General features: G+C 41.3%; 26 non-coding genes and 22 pseudogenes across 26 annotated transcripts; all 48 read right to left on the bottom strand.

The window, feature by feature from the left end:
* Positions 1 to 66: 66 nt before the first annotated feature.
* On the bottom strand, positions 67 to 185 carry LOC139956188 (5S ribosomal RNA; annotated as a pseudogene).
* A 224-nt stretch (positions 186 to 409) lies between these two features.
* Positions 410 to 528, bottom strand: LOC139956067 (5S ribosomal RNA). Its single transcript, XR_011789291.1, has one exon. It is a non-coding gene; the product is annotated as a 5S ribosomal RNA (ribosomal RNA).
* Positions 529 to 601: 73 nt separating this feature from the next.
* LOC139955076 (5S ribosomal RNA) lies at positions 602 to 720 on the bottom strand. The gene has a single exon (XR_011788327.1). It is a non-coding gene; the product is annotated as a 5S ribosomal RNA (ribosomal RNA).
* Positions 721 to 1,141: 421 nt separating this feature from the next.
* LOC139955521 (5S ribosomal RNA) lies at positions 1,142 to 1,260 on the bottom strand. The gene has a single exon (XR_011788759.1). It is a non-coding gene; the product is annotated as a 5S ribosomal RNA (ribosomal RNA).
* A 245-nt stretch (positions 1,261 to 1,505) lies between these two features.
* Positions 1,506 to 1,624, bottom strand: LOC139955119 (5S ribosomal RNA). Its single transcript, XR_011788372.1, has one exon. It is a non-coding gene; the product is annotated as a 5S ribosomal RNA (ribosomal RNA).
* A 76-nt stretch (positions 1,625 to 1,700) lies between these two features.
* Positions 1,701 to 1,819, bottom strand: LOC139956892 (5S ribosomal RNA; annotated as a pseudogene).
* A 624-nt stretch (positions 1,820 to 2,443) lies between these two features.
* On the bottom strand, positions 2,444 to 2,562 carry LOC139957473 (5S ribosomal RNA). Its single transcript, XR_011789489.1, has one exon. It is a non-coding gene; the product is annotated as a 5S ribosomal RNA (ribosomal RNA).
* Positions 2,563 to 2,638: 76 nt separating this feature from the next.
* LOC139955035 (5S ribosomal RNA) lies at positions 2,639 to 2,757 on the bottom strand. Its single transcript, XR_011788289.1, has one exon. It is a non-coding gene; the product is annotated as a 5S ribosomal RNA (ribosomal RNA).
* Positions 2,758 to 2,833: 76 nt separating this feature from the next.
* LOC139956722 (5S ribosomal RNA) lies at positions 2,834 to 2,952 on the bottom strand (annotated as a pseudogene).
* A 76-nt stretch (positions 2,953 to 3,028) lies between these two features.
* On the bottom strand, positions 3,029 to 3,147 carry LOC139957087 (5S ribosomal RNA; annotated as a pseudogene).
* Positions 3,148 to 3,371: 224 nt separating this feature from the next.
* LOC139956528 (5S ribosomal RNA) lies at positions 3,372 to 3,490 on the bottom strand (annotated as a pseudogene).
* A 76-nt stretch (positions 3,491 to 3,566) lies between these two features.
* On the bottom strand, positions 3,567 to 3,685 carry LOC139956198 (5S ribosomal RNA; annotated as a pseudogene).
* A 76-nt stretch (positions 3,686 to 3,761) lies between these two features.
* LOC139957067 (5S ribosomal RNA) lies at positions 3,762 to 3,880 on the bottom strand (annotated as a pseudogene).
* A 76-nt stretch (positions 3,881 to 3,956) lies between these two features.
* Positions 3,957 to 4,075, bottom strand: LOC139956891 (5S ribosomal RNA; annotated as a pseudogene).
* Positions 4,076 to 4,699: 624 nt separating this feature from the next.
* On the bottom strand, positions 4,700 to 4,818 carry LOC139957461 (5S ribosomal RNA). The gene has a single exon (XR_011789488.1). It is a non-coding gene; the product is annotated as a 5S ribosomal RNA (ribosomal RNA).
* Positions 4,819 to 4,894: 76 nt separating this feature from the next.
* Positions 4,895 to 5,013, bottom strand: LOC139955860 (5S ribosomal RNA). Its single transcript, XR_011789086.1, has one exon. It is a non-coding gene; the product is annotated as a 5S ribosomal RNA (ribosomal RNA).
* Positions 5,014 to 5,089: 76 nt separating this feature from the next.
* Positions 5,090 to 5,208, bottom strand: LOC139956721 (5S ribosomal RNA; annotated as a pseudogene).
* Positions 5,209 to 5,284: 76 nt separating this feature from the next.
* On the bottom strand, positions 5,285 to 5,403 carry LOC139957086 (5S ribosomal RNA; annotated as a pseudogene).
* A 224-nt stretch (positions 5,404 to 5,627) lies between these two features.
* LOC139956066 (5S ribosomal RNA) lies at positions 5,628 to 5,746 on the bottom strand. Its single transcript, XR_011789290.1, has one exon. It is a non-coding gene; the product is annotated as a 5S ribosomal RNA (ribosomal RNA).
* A 73-nt stretch (positions 5,747 to 5,819) lies between these two features.
* On the bottom strand, positions 5,820 to 5,938 carry LOC139955075 (5S ribosomal RNA). The gene has a single exon (XR_011788326.1). It is a non-coding gene; the product is annotated as a 5S ribosomal RNA (ribosomal RNA).
* A 419-nt stretch (positions 5,939 to 6,357) lies between these two features.
* Positions 6,358 to 6,476, bottom strand: LOC139955619 (5S ribosomal RNA). The gene has a single exon (XR_011788854.1). It is a non-coding gene; the product is annotated as a 5S ribosomal RNA (ribosomal RNA).
* A 267-nt stretch (positions 6,477 to 6,743) lies between these two features.
* On the bottom strand, positions 6,744 to 6,862 carry LOC139955593 (5S ribosomal RNA). Its single transcript, XR_011788829.1, has one exon. It is a non-coding gene; the product is annotated as a 5S ribosomal RNA (ribosomal RNA).
* A 76-nt stretch (positions 6,863 to 6,938) lies between these two features.
* LOC139955034 (5S ribosomal RNA) lies at positions 6,939 to 7,057 on the bottom strand. The gene has a single exon (XR_011788288.1). It is a non-coding gene; the product is annotated as a 5S ribosomal RNA (ribosomal RNA).
* Positions 7,058 to 7,133: 76 nt separating this feature from the next.
* LOC139956717 (5S ribosomal RNA) lies at positions 7,134 to 7,252 on the bottom strand (annotated as a pseudogene).
* Positions 7,253 to 7,328: 76 nt separating this feature from the next.
* Positions 7,329 to 7,447, bottom strand: LOC139955033 (5S ribosomal RNA). The gene has a single exon (XR_011788287.1). It is a non-coding gene; the product is annotated as a 5S ribosomal RNA (ribosomal RNA).
* Positions 7,448 to 7,523: 76 nt separating this feature from the next.
* On the bottom strand, positions 7,524 to 7,642 carry LOC139956716 (5S ribosomal RNA; annotated as a pseudogene).
* A 76-nt stretch (positions 7,643 to 7,718) lies between these two features.
* Positions 7,719 to 7,837, bottom strand: LOC139956187 (5S ribosomal RNA; annotated as a pseudogene).
* A 224-nt stretch (positions 7,838 to 8,061) lies between these two features.
* On the bottom strand, positions 8,062 to 8,180 carry LOC139956064 (5S ribosomal RNA). The gene has a single exon (XR_011789288.1). It is a non-coding gene; the product is annotated as a 5S ribosomal RNA (ribosomal RNA).
* Positions 8,181 to 8,253: 73 nt separating this feature from the next.
* On the bottom strand, positions 8,254 to 8,372 carry LOC139955074 (5S ribosomal RNA). Its single transcript, XR_011788325.1, has one exon. It is a non-coding gene; the product is annotated as a 5S ribosomal RNA (ribosomal RNA).
* Positions 8,373 to 8,793: 421 nt separating this feature from the next.
* Positions 8,794 to 8,912, bottom strand: LOC139955510 (5S ribosomal RNA). Its single transcript, XR_011788748.1, has one exon. It is a non-coding gene; the product is annotated as a 5S ribosomal RNA (ribosomal RNA).
* Positions 8,913 to 9,157: 245 nt separating this feature from the next.
* On the bottom strand, positions 9,158 to 9,276 carry LOC139957450 (5S ribosomal RNA). The gene has a single exon (XR_011789486.1). It is a non-coding gene; the product is annotated as a 5S ribosomal RNA (ribosomal RNA).
* A 76-nt stretch (positions 9,277 to 9,352) lies between these two features.
* LOC139957570 (5S ribosomal RNA) lies at positions 9,353 to 9,471 on the bottom strand (annotated as a pseudogene).
* Positions 9,472 to 9,695: 224 nt separating this feature from the next.
* Positions 9,696 to 9,814, bottom strand: LOC139955575 (5S ribosomal RNA). The gene has a single exon (XR_011788812.1). It is a non-coding gene; the product is annotated as a 5S ribosomal RNA (ribosomal RNA).
* A 245-nt stretch (positions 9,815 to 10,059) lies between these two features.
* LOC139956889 (5S ribosomal RNA) lies at positions 10,060 to 10,178 on the bottom strand (annotated as a pseudogene).
* A 624-nt stretch (positions 10,179 to 10,802) lies between these two features.
* Positions 10,803 to 10,921, bottom strand: LOC139955592 (5S ribosomal RNA). Its single transcript, XR_011788828.1, has one exon. It is a non-coding gene; the product is annotated as a 5S ribosomal RNA (ribosomal RNA).
* A 76-nt stretch (positions 10,922 to 10,997) lies between these two features.
* Positions 10,998 to 11,116, bottom strand: LOC139955031 (5S ribosomal RNA). The gene has a single exon (XR_011788285.1). It is a non-coding gene; the product is annotated as a 5S ribosomal RNA (ribosomal RNA).
* A 76-nt stretch (positions 11,117 to 11,192) lies between these two features.
* Positions 11,193 to 11,311, bottom strand: LOC139956186 (5S ribosomal RNA; annotated as a pseudogene).
* Positions 11,312 to 11,535: 224 nt separating this feature from the next.
* LOC139956063 (5S ribosomal RNA) lies at positions 11,536 to 11,654 on the bottom strand. Its single transcript, XR_011789287.1, has one exon. It is a non-coding gene; the product is annotated as a 5S ribosomal RNA (ribosomal RNA).
* Positions 11,655 to 11,727: 73 nt separating this feature from the next.
* Positions 11,728 to 11,846, bottom strand: LOC139955073 (5S ribosomal RNA). Its single transcript, XR_011788324.1, has one exon. It is a non-coding gene; the product is annotated as a 5S ribosomal RNA (ribosomal RNA).
* Positions 11,847 to 12,265: 419 nt separating this feature from the next.
* LOC139955618 (5S ribosomal RNA) lies at positions 12,266 to 12,384 on the bottom strand. Its single transcript, XR_011788853.1, has one exon. It is a non-coding gene; the product is annotated as a 5S ribosomal RNA (ribosomal RNA).
* A 267-nt stretch (positions 12,385 to 12,651) lies between these two features.
* Positions 12,652 to 12,770, bottom strand: LOC139955926 (5S ribosomal RNA). Its single transcript, XR_011789152.1, has one exon. It is a non-coding gene; the product is annotated as a 5S ribosomal RNA (ribosomal RNA).
* A 76-nt stretch (positions 12,771 to 12,846) lies between these two features.
* Positions 12,847 to 12,965, bottom strand: LOC139955030 (5S ribosomal RNA). Its single transcript, XR_011788284.1, has one exon. It is a non-coding gene; the product is annotated as a 5S ribosomal RNA (ribosomal RNA).
* A 76-nt stretch (positions 12,966 to 13,041) lies between these two features.
* On the bottom strand, positions 13,042 to 13,160 carry LOC139956715 (5S ribosomal RNA; annotated as a pseudogene).
* Positions 13,161 to 13,579: 419 nt separating this feature from the next.
* Positions 13,580 to 13,698, bottom strand: LOC139956737 (5S ribosomal RNA; annotated as a pseudogene).
* A 76-nt stretch (positions 13,699 to 13,774) lies between these two features.
* On the bottom strand, positions 13,775 to 13,893 carry LOC139956791 (5S ribosomal RNA; annotated as a pseudogene).
* Positions 13,894 to 13,969: 76 nt separating this feature from the next.
* Positions 13,970 to 14,088, bottom strand: LOC139957139 (5S ribosomal RNA; annotated as a pseudogene).
* Positions 14,089 to 14,164: 76 nt separating this feature from the next.
* Positions 14,165 to 14,283, bottom strand: LOC139956204 (5S ribosomal RNA; annotated as a pseudogene).
* A 73-nt stretch (positions 14,284 to 14,356) lies between these two features.
* On the bottom strand, positions 14,357 to 14,475 carry LOC139956658 (5S ribosomal RNA; annotated as a pseudogene).
* Positions 14,476 to 14,699: the final 224 nt, after the last annotated feature.

Raw genomic sequence — 14,699 nt, 5'->3', positions numbered from 1 at the left:
GTCAATGTAGGCCATTTCAATTTTTCATCGTCGTGGCATTATAGTGTTATCAATTAGGAAAATAAAAGCCTACGGCACCCAGTATTCCCAGGCGGTCACCCACCTTAGTACTGACTGCGCTCTACGTTGCTTGACTTCGGTGATCGGACGAGAACCGGTATATTGAACGTGATGTGGCCGTAGACATTACAAGAGGTGAAATGCAGGCTAGTTGTTTGGTAGGTTATGATGAGTGGATTTAATGTATATATTATACATGAATGTATTTAATATATATTAAGTTAATCTATATTTCACATATATATGTATTAAATTCTAATATATAAAAACAATCGAGTTATTTATTAATATATTCGATTTTCAAATCGCTTTCCTTGTGGCAAGACAGTGTTCTAATTAGGAAAAGGAAGGCCTACGGCACCCAGTATTCCCAGGCGGTCACCCATCCAAGTACTGACTGCGCTCTACGTTGCTTGACTTCGGTGATCGGACGAGAACCGGTATAGTCAACGTGATATGGCCGTTTACATAAGAGGTCAATGTAGGCCATTTCACTTTCTCATCGTCGTGGCAACATAGTGTTATCAATTAGGAAAGTAAAAGCCTACGGCACCCAGTATTCCCAGGCGGTCACCCATCCAAGTACTGACTGCGCTCTACGTTGCTTGACTTCGGTGATCGAACGAGAACCGGTATAGTCAACGTGATATGGCCGTAGACATAAGAAGAGGTCAATGGAGGCCATTTCAATTTCTCATCGTCGTGGCAACATAGTGTTATCAATTGTGAAAATAAAAGCCTACGGCACCCAGTATTCCCAGGCGGTCACCCACCTTAGTACTGACTGCGCTCTACGTTACTTGACTTACCTGATCGGACGAGAACCGGTATATTGAACGTGAGATGTGGCCGTAGACATTACAAGAGGTGAAATGCAGGCTAGTTGTTTGGTAGGTTATGATGAGTGGATTTAATGTATATATTATACATGAATGTATTTAATATATATTAAGTTAATCTATATTTCACATATATATGTATTAAATTCTAATATATAAAAACAATCGAGTTATTTATTAATATATTCGATTTTCAAATCGCTTTCCTTGTGGCAAGACAGTGTTCTAATTAGAAAAAGAAAGGCCTACGGCACCCAGTATTCCCAGGCGGTCACCCATCCAAGTACTGACTGCGCTCTACGTTGCTTGACTTCGGTGATCGGACGAGAACCGGTATAGTCAACGTGATATGGCCGTAGACATAACAAGAGGTCAATGTAGGCCATTTCACTTTCTCATCGTCGTGGCAACATAGTGTTATCAATTGGGAAAATAAAAGCCTACGGCACCCAGTACTGACTGCGCTCTACGTTGCTTGACTTCGGTGATCGGACGAGAACCGGTATCGTCAACGTGATATGGCCGTAGACATAACAAGAGGTCAATGTAGGCCATTTCAATTTCTCATCGTCGTGGCAACATAGTGTTATCAATTAGGAAAATAAAAGCCTACGGCACCCAGTATTCCCAGGCGGTCACCCATCCAAGTACTGACTGCGCTCTACGTTGCTTGACTTCGGTGATCGGACGAGAACCGGTATCGTCAACGTGATATGGCCGTAGACATAACAAGAGGTCAATGTAGGCCATTTCAATTTCTCATCGTCGTGGCAACATAGTGTTATCAATTAGGAAAATAAAAGCCTACGGCACCCAGTATTCCCAGGCGGTCACCCATCCAAGTACTGACTGCGCTCTACGTTGCTTGACTTCGGTGATCGGACGAGCACCGGTATCGTCAACGTGATGTGGCCGTAGACATTACAAGAGGTGAAATGCAGACTACTTGTGTGGTAGGTTATGATGAGTTGATTTAATATATATATTATACATGAATGGATTTAATATATATAATGTTAATCTATATTTTACATATATATGTATAAAATTCTAATACATAAAAACAAAGTAGTTATTTATAAATATATTCGATTTTCAAATCGCTTTCCTTGTGGCAAGACAATGTAGGCCATTTCAATTTCTCATCGTCGTGGCAACATAGTGTTATCAATTGGGAAGATAAAAGCCTACGGCACCCAGTACTGACTGCGCTCTACGTTGCTTGACTTCGGTGATCGGACGAGAACCGGTATCGTCAACGTGATGTGGCCGTAGACATAACAAGAGGTGAAATGCAGACTACTTGTGTGGTAGGTTATGATGAGTTGATTTAATATATATATTATACATGAATGGATTTAATATATATTATGTTAATCTATATTTTACATATATATGTATAAAATTCTAATACATAAAAACAAAGTAGTTATTTATAAATATATTGGATTTTCAAATCGCTTTCCTTGTGACAAGAGGTCAATGTAGGCCATTTCAATTTCTCATCGTCGTGGCAACATAGTGTTATCAATTAGGAAAATAAAAGCCTACGGCACCCAGTATTCCCAGGCGGTCACCCATCCAAGTACTGACTGCGCTCTACGTTGCTTGACTTCGGTGATCGGACGAGAACCGGTATAGTCAACGTGATATGGCCGTAGACATAACAAGAGGTCAATGTAGGCCATTTCAATTTTTCATCGTCGTGGCAACATAGTGTTATCAATTAGGAAAATAAAAGCCTACGGCACCCAGTATTCCCAGGGGGTCACCCATCCAAGTACTGACTGCGCTCTACGTTGCTTGACTTCGGTGATCGGACGAGAACCGGTATAGTCAACGTGATATGGCCGTAGACATAACAAGAGGTCAATGTAGGCCATTTCAATTTCTCATCGTCGTGGCAACATAGTGTTATCAATTAGGAAAATAAAAGCCTACGACACCCAGTATTCCCAGGCGGTCATCCATCCAAGTACTGACTGCGCTCTTCGTTGCTTGACTTCGGTGATCGGACGAGAACCGGTATAGTCAACGTGATATGGCCGTAGACATAACAAGAGGTCAATGTAGGCCATTTCAATTTTTCATCGTCGTGGCAACATAGTGTTATCAATTAGGAAAATAAAAGCCTACGGCACCCAGTATTCCCAGGCGGTCACCCACCTTAGTACTGACTGCGCTCTACGTTGCTTGACTTCGGTGATCGGACGAGAACCGGTATATTGAACGTCATGTGGCCGTAGACATTACAAGAGGTGAAATGCAGGCTAGTTGTTTGGTAGGTTATGATGAGTGGATTTAATGTATATATTATACATGAATGTATTTAATATATATTAAGTTAATCTATATTTCACATATATATGTATTAAATTCTAATATATAAAAACAATCGAGTTATTTATTAATATATTCGATTTTCAAATCGCTTTCCTTGTGGCAAGACAGTGTTCTAATTAGAAAAAGAAAGGCCTACGGCACCCAGTATTCCCAGGCGGTCACCCATCCAAGTACTGACTGCGCTCTACGTTGCTTGACTTCGGTGATCGGACGAGAAACGGTATAGTCAACGTGATATGGCCGTAGACATAACAAGAGGTCAATGTAGGCCATTTCAATTTCTCATCGTCGTGGCAACATAGTGTTATCAATTAGGAAAATAAAAGCCTACGGCACCCAGTATTCCCAGGCGGTCACCCATCCAAGTACTGACTGCGCTCTACGTTGCTTGACTTCGGTGATCGGACGAGCACCGGTATCGTCAACGTGATATGGCCGTAGACATAACAAGAGGTCAATGTAGGCCATTTCAATTTCTCATCGTCGTGGCAACATAGTGTTATCAATTAGGAAAATAAAAGCCTACGGCACCCAGTATTCCCAGGCGGTCACCCATCCAAGCACTGACTGCGCTCTACGTTGCTTGACTTCGGTGATCGGACGAGCACCGGTATCGTCAACGTGATATGGCCGTAGACATAACAAGAGGTCAATGTAGGCCATTTCAATTTCTCATCGTCGTGGCAACATAGTGTTATCAATTAGGAAAATAAAAGCCTACGGCACCCAGTATTCCCAGGCGGTCACCCATCCAAGTACTGACTGCGCTCTACGTTGCTTGACTTCGGTGATCGGACGAGCACCGGTATCGTCAACGTGATGTGGCCGTAGACATTACAAGAGGTGAAATGCAGACTACTTGTGTGGTAGGTTATGATGAGTTGATTTAATATATATATTATACATGAATGGATTTAATATATATAATGTTAATCTATATTTTACATATATATGTATAAAATTCTAATACATAAAAACAAAGTAGTTATTTATAAATATATTGGATTTTCAAATCGCTTTCCTTGTGGCAAGACAATGTAGGCCATTTCAATTTCTCATCGTCGTGGCAACATAGTGTTATCAATTGGGAAAATAAAAGCCTACGGCACCCAGTACTGACTGCGCTCTACGTTGCTTGACTTCGGTGATCGGACGAGAACCGGTATCGTCAACGTGATGTGGCCGTAGACATAACAAGAGGTGAAATGCAGACTACTTGTGTGGTAGGTTATGATGAGTTGATTTAATATATATATTATACATGAATGGATTTAATATTCATTATGTTAATCTATATTTTACATATATATGTATAAAATTCTAATACATAAAAACAAAGTAGTTATTTATAAATATATTGGATTTTCAAATCGCTTTCCTTGTGACAAGAGGTCAATGTAGGCCATTTCAATTTCTCATCGTCGTGGCAACATAGTGTTATCAATTAGGAAAATAAAAGCCTACGGCACCCAGTATTCCCAGGCGGTCACCCATCCAAGTACTGACTGCGCTCTACGTTGCTTGACTTCGGTGATCGGACGAGAACCGGTATAGTCAACGTGATATGGCCGTAGACATAACAAGAGGTCAATGTAGGCCATTTCAATTTTTCATCGTCGTGGCAACATAGTGTTATCAATTAGGAAAATAAAAGCCTACGGCACCCAGTATTCCCAGGGGGTCACCCATCCAAGTACTGACTGCGCTCTACGTTGCTTGACTTCGGTGATCGGACGAGAACCGGTATAGTCAACGTGATATGGCCGTACACATAACAAGAGGTCAATGTAGGCCATTTCAATTTCTCATCGTCGTGGCAACATAGTGTTATCAATTAGGAAAATAAAAGCCTACGACACCCAGTATTCCCAGGCGGTCATCCATCCAAGTACTGACTGCGCTCTTCGTTGCTTGACTTCGGTGATCGGACGAGAACCGGTATAGTCAACGTGATATGGCCGTAGACATAACAAGAGGTCAATGTAGGCCATTTCAATTTTTCATCGTCGTGGCATTATAGTGTTATCAATTAGGAAAATAAAAGCCTACGGCACCCAGTATTCCCAGGCGGTCACCCACCTTAGTACTGACTGCGCTCTACGTTGCTTGACTTCGGTGATCGGACGAGAACCGGTATATTGAACGTCATGTGGCCGTAGACATTACAAGAGGTGAAATGCAGGCTAGTTGTTTGGTAGGTTATGATGAGTGGATTTAATGTATATATTATACATGAATGTATTTAATATATATTAAGTTAATCTATATTTCACATATATATGTATTAAATTCTAATATATAAAAACAATCGAGTTATTTATTAATATATTCGATTTTCAAATCGCTTTCCTTGTGGCAAGACAGTGTTCTAATTAGGAAAAGGAAGGCCTACGGCACCCAGTATTCCCAGGCGGTCACCCATCCAAGTACTGACTGCGCTCTACGTTGCTTGACTTCGGTGATCGGACGAGAACCGGTATAGTCAACGTGATATGGCCGTTTACATAAGAGGTCAATGTAGGCCATTTCACTTTCTCATCGTCGTGGCAACATAGTGTTATCAATTAGGAAAGTAAAAGCCTACGGCACCCAGTATTCCCAGGCGGTCACCCATCCAAGTACTGACTGCGCTCTACGTTGCTTGACTTCGGTGATCGAACGAGAACCGGTATAGTCAACGTGATATGGCCGTAGACATAAGAAGAGGTCAATGGAGGCCATTTCAATTTCTCATCGTCGTGGCAACATAGTGTTATCAATTGTGAAAATAAAAGCCTACGGCACCCAGTATTCCCAGGCGGTCACCCACCTTAGTACTGACTGCGCTCTACGTTACTTGACTTACCTGATCGGACGAGAACCGGTATATTGAACGTGAGATGTGGCCGTAGACATTACAAGAGGTGAAATGCAGGCTAGTTGTTTGGTAGGTTATGATGAGTGGATTTAATGTATATATTATACATGAATGTATTTAATATATATTAAGTTAATCTATATTTCACATATATGTATTAAATTCTAATATATAAAAACAATCGAGTTATTTATTAATATATTCGATTTTCAAATCGCTTTCCTTGTGGCAAGACAGTGTTCTAATTAGAAAAAGAAAGGCCTACGGCACCCAGTATTCCCAGGCGGTCACCCATCCAAGTACTGACTGCGCTCTACGTTGCTTGACTTCGGTGATCGGACGAGAACCGGTATCGTCAACGTGATGTGGCCGTAGACATAACAAGAGGTGAAATGCAGACTACTTGTGTGGTAGGTTATGATGAGTTGATTTAATATATATATTATACATGAATGGATTTAATATATATTATGTTAATCTATATTTTACATATATATGTATAAAATTCTAATACATAAAAACAAAGTAGTTATTTATAAATATATTGGATTTTCAAATCGCTTTCCTTGTGACAAGAGGTCAATGTAGGCCATTTCAATTTCTCATCGTCGTGGCAACATAGTGTTATCAATTAGGAAAATAAAAGCCTACGGCACCCAGTATTCCCAGGCGGTCACCCATCCAACTACTGACTGCGCTCTACGTTGCTTGACTTCGGTGATCGGACGAGAACCGGTATAGTCAACGTGATATGGCCGTAGACATAACAAGAGGTCAATGTAGGCCATTTCAATTTTTCATCGTCGTGGCAACATAGTGTTATCAATTAGGAAAATAAAAGCCTACGGCACCCAGTATTCCCAGGGGGTCACCCATCCAAGTACTGACTGCGCTCTACGTTGCTTGACTTCGGTGATCGGACGAGAACCGGTATAGTCAACGTGATATGGCCGTAGACATAACAAGAGGTCAATGTAGGCCATTTCAATTCCTCATCGTCGTGGCAACATAGTGTTATCAATTAGGAAAATAAAAGCCTACGACACCCAGTATTCCCAGGCGGTCATCCATCCAAGTACTGACTGCGCTCTTCGTTGCTTGACTTCGGTGATCGGACGAGAACCGGTATAGTCAACGTGATATGGCCGTAGACATAACAAGAGGTCAATGTAGGCCATTTCAATTTTTCATCGTCGTGGCAACATAGTGTTATCAATTAGGAAAATAAAAGCCTACGGCACCCAGTATTCCCAGGGGGTCACCCATCCAAGTACTGACTGCGCTCTACGTTGCTTGACTTCGGTGATCGGACGAGAACCGGTATAGTCAACGTGATATGGCCGTAGACATAACAAGAGGTCAATGTAGGCCATTTCAATTTCTCATCGTCGTGGCAACATAGTGTTATCAATTAGGAAAATAAAAGCCTACGACACCCAGTATTCCCAGGCGGTCATCCATCCAAGTACTGACTGCGCTCTTCGTTGCTTGACTTCGGTGATCGGACGAGAACCGGTATAGTCAACGTGATATGGCCGTAGACATAACAAGAGGTCAATGTAGGCCATTTCAATTTTTCATCGTCGTGGCATTATAGTGTTATCAATTAGGAAAATAAAAGCCTACGGCACCCAGTATTCCCAGGCGGTCACCCACCTTAGTACTGACTGCGCTCTACGTTGCTTGACTTCGGTGATCGGACGAGAACCGGTATATTGAACGTGATGTGGCCGTAGACATTACAAGAGGTGAAATGCAGGCTAGTTGTTTGGTAGGTTATGATGAGTGGATTTAATGTATATATTATACATGAATGTATTTAATATATATTAAGTTAATCTATATTTCACATATATATGTATTAAATTCTAATATATAAAAACAATCGAGTTATTTATTAATATATTCGATTTTCAAATCGCTTTCCTTGTGGCAAGACAGTGTTCTAATTAGGAAAAGGAAGGCCTACGGCACCCAGTATTCCCAGGCGGTCACCCATCCAAGTACTGACTGCGCTCTACGTTGCTTGACTTCGGTGATCGGACGAGAACCGGTATAGTCAACGTGATATGGCCGTTTACATAAGAGGTCAATGTAGGCCATTTCACTTTCTCATCGTCGTGGCAACATAGTGTTATCAATTAGGAAAGTAAAAGCCTACGGCACCCAGTATTCCCAGGCGGTCACCCATCCAAGTACTGACTGCGCTCTACGTTGCTTGACTTCGGTGATCGAACGAGAACCGGTATAGTCAACGTGATATGGCCGTAGACATAAGAAGAGGTCAATGGAGGCCATTTCAATTTCTCATCGTCGTGGCAACATAGTGTTATCAATTGTGAAAATAAAAGCCTACGGCACCCAGTATTCCCAGGCGGTCACCCACCTTAGTACTGACTGCGCTCTACGTTACTTGACTTACCTGATCGGACGAGAACCGGTATATTGAACGTGAGATGTGGCCGTAGACATTACAAGAGGTGAAATGCAGGCTAGTTGTTTGGTAGGTTATGATGAGTGGATTTAATGTATATATTATACATGAATGTATTTAATATATATTAAGTTAATCTATATTTCACATATATATGTATTAAATTCTAATATATAAAAACAATCGAGTTATTTATTAATATATTCGATTTTCAAATCGCTTTCCTTGTGGCAAGACAGTGTTCTAATTAGAAAAAGAAAGGCCTACGGCACCCAGTATTCCCAGGCGGTCACCCATCCAAGTACTGACTGCGCTCTACGTTGCTTGACTTCGGTGATCGGACGAGAACCGGTATAGTCAACGTGATATGGCCGTAGACATAACAAGAGGTCAATGTAGGCCATTTCACTTTCTCATCGTCGTGGCAACATAGTGTTATCAATTGGGAAAATAAAAGCCTACGGCACCCAGTACTGACTGCGCTCTACGTTGCTTGACTTCGGTGATCGGACGAGAACCGGTATCGTCAACGTGATATGGCCGTAGACATAACAAGAGGTCAATGTAGGCCATTTCAATTTCTCATCGTCGTGGCAACATAGTGTTATCAATTAGGAAAATAAAAGCCTACGGCACCCAGTATTCCCAGGCGGTCACCCATCCAAGTACTGACTGCGCTCTACGTTGCTTGACTTCGGTGATCGGACGAGAACCGGTATAGTCAACGTGATATGGCCGTAGACATAAGAAGAGGTCAATGGAGGCCATTTCAATTTCTCATCGTCGTGGCAACATAGTGTTATCAATTGTGAAAATAAAAGCCTACGGCACCCAGTATTCCCAGGCGGTCACCCACCTTAGTACTGACTGCGCTCTACGTTGCTTGACTTACCTGATCGGACGAGAACCGGTATATTGAACGTGATGTGGCCGTAGACATTACAAGAGGTGAAATGCAGGCTAGTTGTTTGGTAGGTTATGATGAGTGGATTTAATGTATATATTATACATGAATGTATTTAATATATATTAAGTTAATCTATATTTCACATATATATGTATTAAATTCTAATATATAAAAACAATCGAGTTATTTATTAATATATTGGATTTTCAAATCGCTTTCCTTGTGGCAAGACAGTGTTCTAATTAGAAAAAGAAAGGCCTACGGCACCCAGTATTCCCAGGCGGTCACCCATCCAAGTACTGACTGCGCTCTACGTTGCTTGACTTCGGTAATCGGACGAGAACCGGTATAGTCAACGTGATATGGCCGTAGACATAACAAGAGGTCAATGTAGGCCATTTCACTTTCTCATCGTCGTGGCAACATAGTGTTATCAATTGGGAAAATAAAAGCCTACGGCACCCAGCTCTGACTGCGCTCTACGTTGCTTGACTTCGGTGATCGGACGAGAACCGGTATCGTCAACGTGATATGGCCGTAGACATAACAAGAGGTCAATGTAGGCCATTTCAATTTCTCATCGTCGTGGCAACATAGTGTTATCAATTAGGAAAATAAAAGCCTACGGCACCCAGTATTCCCAGGCGGTCACCCATCCAAGTACTGACTGCGCTCTACGTTGCTTGACTTCGGTGATCGGACGAGCACCGGTATCGTCAACGTGATGTGGCCGTAGACATTACAAGAGGTGAAATGCAGACTACTTGTGTGGTAGGTTATGATGAGTTGATTTAATATATATATTATACATGAATGGATTTAATATATATTATGTTAATCTATATTTTACATATATATGTATAAAATTCTAATACATAAAAACAAAGTAGTTATTTATAAATATATTGGATTTTCAAATCGCTTTCCTTGTGGCAAGACAATGTAGGCCATTTCAATTTCTCATCGTCGTGGCAACATAGTGTTATCAATTGGGAAAATAAAAGCCTACGGCACCCAGTACTGACTGCGCTCTACGTTGCTTGACTTCGGTGATCGGACGAGAACCGGTATCGTCAACGTGATGTGGCCGTAGACATAACAAGAGGTGAAATGCAGACTACTTGTGTGGTAGGTTATGATGAGTTGATTTAATATATATATTATACATGAATGGATTTAATATATATTATGTTAATCTATATTTTACATATATATGTATAAAATTCTAATACATAAAAACAAAGTAGTTATTTATAAATATATTGGATTTTCAAATCGCTTTCCTTGTGACAAGAGGTCAATGTAGGCCATTTCAATTTCTCATCGTCGTGGCAACATAGTGTTATCAATTAGGAAAATAAAAGCCTACGGCACCCAGTATTCCCAGGCGGTCACCCATCCAACTACTGACTGCGCTCTACGTTGCTTGACTTCGGTGATCGGACGAGAACCGGTATAGTCAACGTGATATGGCCGTAGACATAACAAGAGGTCAATGTAGGCCATTTCAATTTTTCATCGTCGTGGCAACATAGTGTTATCAATTAGGAAAATAAAAGCCTACGGCACCCAGTATTCCCAGGGGGTCACCCATCCAAGTACTGACTGCGCTCTACGTTGCTTGACTTCGGTGATCGGACGAGAACCGGTATAGTCAACGTGATATGGCCGTAGACATAACAAGAGGTCAATGTAGGCCATTTCAATTTTTCATCGTCGTGGCAACATAGTGTTATCAATTAGGAAAATAAAAGCCTACGGCACCCAGTATTCCCAGGCGGTCACCCACCTTAGTACTGACTGCGCTCTACGTTGCTTGACTTCGGTGATCGGACGAGAACCGGTATATTGAACGTGATGTGGCCGTAGACATTACAAGAGGTGAAATGCAGGCTAGTTGTTTGGTAGGTTATGATGAGTGGATTTAATGTATATATTATACATGAATGTATTTAATATATATTAAGTTAATCTATATTTCACATATATATGTATTAAATTATAATATATAAAAACAATCGAGTTATTTATTAATATATTCGATTTTCAAATCGCTTTCCTTGTGGCAAGACAGTGTTCTAATTAGGAAAAGGAAGGCCTACGGCACCCAGTATTCCCAGGCGGTCACCCATCCAAGTACTGACTGCGCTCTACGTTGCTTGACTTCGGTGATCGGACGAGAACCGGTATAGTCAACGTGATATGGCCGTTTACATAAGAGGTCAATGTAGGCCATTTCACTTTCTCATCGTCGTGGCAACATAGTGTTATCAATTAGGAAAGTAAAAGCCTACGGCACCCAGTATTCCCAGGCGGTCACCCATCCAAGTACTGACTGCGCTCTACGTTGCTTGACTTCGGTGATCGAACGAGAACCGGTATAGTCAACGTGATATGGCCGTAGACATAAGAAGAGGTCAATGGAGGCCATTTCAATTTCTCATCGTCGTGGCAACATAGTGTTATCAATTGTGAAAATAAAAGCCTACGGCACCCAGTATTCCCAGGCGGTCACCCACCTTAGTACTGACTGCGCTCTACGTTACTTGACTTACCTGATCGGACGAGAACCGGTATATTGAACGTGAGATGTGGCCGTAGACATTACAAGAGGTGAAATGCAGGCTAGTTGTTTGGTAGGTTATGATGAGTGGATTTAATGTATATATTATACATGAATGTATTTAATATATATTAAGTTAATCTATATTTCACATATATGTATTAAATTCTAATATATAAAAACAATCGAGTTATTTATTAATATATTCGATTTTCAAATCGCTTTCCTTGTGGCAAGACAGTGTTCTAATTAGAAAAAGAAAGGCCTACGGCACCCAGTATTCCCAGGCGGTCACCCATCCAAGTACTGACTGCGCTCTACGTTGCTTGACTTCGGTGATCGGACGAGAACCGGTATCGTCAACGTGATGTGGCCGTAGACATAACAAGAGGTGAAATGCAGACTACTTGTGTGGTAGGTTATGATGAGTTGATTTAATATATATATTATACATGAATGGATTTAATATATATTATGTTAATCTATATTTTACATATATATGTATAAAATTCTAATACATAAAAACAAAGTAGTTATTTATAAATATATTGGATTTTCAAATCGCTTTCCTTGTGACAAGAGGTCAATGTAGGCCATTTCAATTTCTCATCGTCGTGGCAACATAGTGTTATCAATTAGGAAAATAAACGCCTACGGCACCCAGTATTCCCAGGCGGTCACCCATCCAACTACTGACTGCGCTCTACGTTGCTTGACTTCGGTGATCGGACGAGAACCGGTATAGTCAACGTGATATGGCCGTAGACATAACAAGAGGTCAATGTAGGCCATTTCAATTTTTCATCGTCGTGGCAACATAGTGTTATCAATTAGGAAAATAAAAGCCTACGGCACCCAGTATTCCCAGGGGGTCACCCATCCAAGTACTGACTGCGCTCTACGTTGCTTGACTTCGGTGATCGGACGAGAACCGGTATAGTCAACGTGATATGGCCGTAGACATAACAAGAGGTCAATGTAGGCCATTTCAATTCCTCATCGTCGTGGCAACATAGTGTTATCAATTAGGAAAATAAAAGCCTACGACACCCAGTATTCCCAGGCGGTCATCCATCCAAGTACTGACTGCGCTCTTCGTTGCTTGACTTCGGTGATCGGACGAGAACCGGTATAGTCAACGTGATATGGCCGTAGACATAACAAGAGGTCAATGTAGGCCATTTCAATTTTTCATCGTCGTGGCAACATAGTGTTATCAATTGTGAAAATAAAAGCCTACGGCACCCAGTATTCCCAGGCGGTCACCCACCTTAGTACTGACTGCGCTCTACGTTACTTGACTTACCTGATCGGACGAGAACCGGTATATTGAACGTGAGATGTGGCCGTAGACATTACAAGAGGTGAAATGCAGGCTAGTTGTTTGGTAGGTTATGATGAGTGGATTTAATGTATATATTATACATGAATGTATTTAATATATATTAAGTTAATCTATATTTCACATATATGTATTAAATTCTAATATATAAAAACAATCGAGTTATTTATTAATATATTCGATTTTCAAATCGCTTTCCTTGTGGCAAGACAGTGTTCTAATTAGAAAAAGAAAGGCCTACGGCACCCAGTATTCCCAGGCGGTCACCCATCCAAGTACTGACTGCGCTCTACGTTGCTTGACTTCGGTGATCGGACGAGAACCGGTATAGTCAACGTGATATGGCCATTTACATAACAAGAGGTCAATGTAGGCCATTTCAATTTCTCATCGTCGTGGCAACATAGTGTTATCAATTAGGAAAATAAAAGCCTACGACACCCAGTATTCCCAGGCGGTCATCCATCCAAGTACTGACTGCGCTCTACGTTGCTTGACTTCGGTGATCGGACGAGAACCGGTATAGTCAACGTGATGTGGCCGTAGACATAAGAAGAGGTCAATGTAGGCCATTTCAATTTCTCATCGTCGTGGCAACATAGTGTTATCAATTAGGAAAATAAAAGCCTACGACACCCAGTATTCCCAGGCGGTCATCCATCCAAGTACTGACTGCGCTCTACGTTGCTTGCCTTCGGTGATCGGACGAGAACCGGTATAGTCAACGCGATGTGGCCGTAGACATAACAAGAGGTCAATGTAGGCCATTTAAATTTTTCATCGTCGTGGCAACATAGTGTTATCAATGAGGAAAATAAAAGCCTACGGCACCCAGTATTCCCAGGCGGTCACCCATCCAAGTACTGACTGCGCTCTACGTTGCTTGACTTCGGTGATCGGACGAGAACCGGTATAGTCAACGTGATATGGCCGTTTACATAAGAGGTCAATGTAGGCCATTTCACTTTCTCATCGTCGTGGCAACATAGTGTTATCAATTAGGAAAATAAAAGCCTACGGCACCCAGTGTTCCCAGGCGGTCACCCATCCAAGTACTGACTGCGCTCTACGTTGCTTGACTTCGGTGATCGGACGAGAACCGGTATAGTCATCGTGATGTGGCCGTAGACATTCTAAGAGGTGAAATGTAGGCTAGTTGTTTGGTAGGTTATGATGAGTGGATTTAATATATATATTATACATGAATGGATTTAATATATATTATGTTAACCTATATTTTGCATATAGTAGTTATTTATTAATATATTCGATTTTCAAATCGCTTTCCTTGTGGCAAGACAATGTAGGCCATTTCAATTTCCCATCGTCGTGGCAACATAGTGTTATCAATTAG

Source organism: Apostichopus japonicus, chromosome 17 (assembly GCF_037975245.1).
Source record: "Apostichopus japonicus isolate 1M-3 chromosome 17, ASM3797524v1, whole genome shotgun sequence".
NCBI lineage: Eukaryota > Metazoa > Echinodermata > Holothuroidea > Aspidochirotida > Stichopodidae > Apostichopus > Apostichopus japonicus.
The sequence above is the reverse complement of the archived record's forward strand: the minus strand, read 5'-3'. Positions and strand labels throughout refer to the sequence as shown.